General features: G+C 32.9%; 1 long non-coding RNA gene across 1 annotated transcript in view; it reads left to right on the forward strand.

Moving 5' to 3' along the window:
• Nucleotides 1-2051, forward strand: part of LOC113455849 — a 76795-nt gene extending 74744 nt beyond the window's left edge. Inside the window, exon 3 of the long non-coding RNA XR_003376796.1 lies at nt 1973-2051. This is a non-coding gene — a long non-coding RNA (uncharacterized LOC113455849). The remainder of the gene's footprint in view (nt 1-1972) is intronic.
• Nucleotides 2052-2111: the final 60 nt, after the last annotated feature.

Raw genomic sequence — 2111 nt, forward strand, 5'->3', positions numbered from 1 at the left:
ATTTATTTTAGGAAGTTGTATGTCCACCAAATTCAAGCCATCTATTGTTACACAGCACATTTCATGGCAAGCCACTCTGAAAATAATTGTAACTTTCCTTTTAATTAGTCAAATATATTAAATAGCCCCTTTAATAAGGGTTCAGCTTCATTTGTCCTCCTATTAGGCATACTAGGATTTTTGAGTACTGGATAAACAACAAGAATAATAATATCCTTGTAATGTCTCTATTTCCTGTGTGTGTCCCATCTCATTCTCTCTCCCCCTCTAGGGACTCTGATGACTTACAGGTGGGCCAGGTAAAATGATTCCCAACGTTTGGCTGGAACACTGGGATTCAGTGAAGAAGCTGTTTAGAGAGGCTCACATAAAGTGAACTATAATTAAGAGGAAGAGAAACACAGGAACCTGCTGTGTCTTCTAACCTCAGTAACCTGAACAGCAATCACAGGACAAACAATTACTTAGCACGAAATGAGACATTCATTCAAGGCATGAGGGGTAAATACTAAAATTAAAAGTTAAGGTTTTTTGAGTATAGTAAAGGTGTTTTATGAATGAGAAAAAATGATAGAGAGACACAGAGGCTCTTAAACATTACTATTAAGCATTCAGCCCAAGAAATGTTCCTATAACTGTCTTATTTACCAGAATTAATAAATTTTTGTTTTAGAGGTATAATGATTTTGTAGTTGACAATGTTATTGGGATAGATTAGAAAATTATATTAGAAGATAAATTGGACAAATGGATAAAAAAGGAGCCTAAATATTTTCAGTGGCAAATAAGGGGTATTAAATTTGAAAAGGCTCAAATAAATGCAATCAGCATCAATCCTGTGCTGAGGGAAATTATTTTTCCTATGATAACAGGCAAGCGGAGCTTGTGATAATCCTAATCAGTAGGTTAATACCCCCATTGAAATACATGAATAACTGAGAGAAATAGGCATGGAACATGGGAGCATCTTCGCTCCATGGGAGAGAACGTTGGTTCATGTATTAAAATTATCCAGAAATCTAAAGAGCCTTATATTGAATTCCTAGCTTGACTAAAACAAGCAATAGAAAGACTGTAATTGGAGAAGAAGCAAGGAAATAACTTCTGAAAAGCCCAAGCATATAAAAATGCCAAGGCATGTTATAATGAGCTATGCTATCAGTTCAGGAAACAGGAAATATTAATAGTTATAGGAAAGTATGAAAAGATATTCAATCTGAAAGTAGAAAACTGCAATTGGCTGCTGAATCTATGGTCACCATTTATTATAATTGGCAAAAGAAAATAAAAAATTAAAAGATTTAAAATGCTTTGGCTATGGACAAATCATTCAAAATTAAAATTAGTTAAAGAGCATTTTCAAAATGCCTTTATGAATAGGTTATAACCTATGATCATATGCAAAATTTCTGGAGATCTGACATTTGAAAATTTGGAAATGCTCTAAGGGATCATTGGTAGCTTTTTCCTTTGATCAAGAGGAATGTAGACATTTACATACTAATAATAATCATATACATGTTCAATATAAAATTCCATCTTGATAAACTAATCATGTTTTGAAGTCCATTACATTTTAAAACAACAAATTGAAATTTTAGAAAGGAAGATTTTGGTAAGGAATTAATGTGAGATATTGGCAAGAATTAGGGAAACATTTCATTAATACATATTAAATTTTATAAATCTGCCTGAAAGGGATATTCTAACTAGAGTAGACAAATATTTTCTTATACAATGCATTGCTAATGGAGAAAGGGAGAGGGTATGTTATTGTCTCACTGCAGGATGAGTAACAATTATGACCCCTGAAAAAGAAATTCCAATATCAGCCATTTATTTGAACGAATTGTTTAGGAAAATTTGGCAAAATAATTCAAAATAAACAGATCCACTGGGGCACTTATGGTCAGTTTATTAACAATTGTTTTGAATGAAATATAACCAGTTGTGATTTGCTTAATGTTACCAGGTTGAATTGAGCCAAGAATGAAATGATAACTGGAAGACATCTTCTGGCATGAGGAGATGGAGGAATCAATGATAATCTCACTGCCCTTACAGCAATTCAGAAGATTGTGGCTCCCTTAAAACCTATTCAGCTTTTAAAT

This window comes from Microtus ochrogaster, unplaced genomic scaffold, assembly GCF_000317375.1.
Source record: "Microtus ochrogaster isolate Prairie Vole_2 unplaced genomic scaffold, MicOch1.0 UNK192, whole genome shotgun sequence".
Lineage (NCBI taxonomy): Eukaryota > Metazoa > Chordata > Mammalia > Rodentia > Cricetidae > Microtus > Microtus ochrogaster.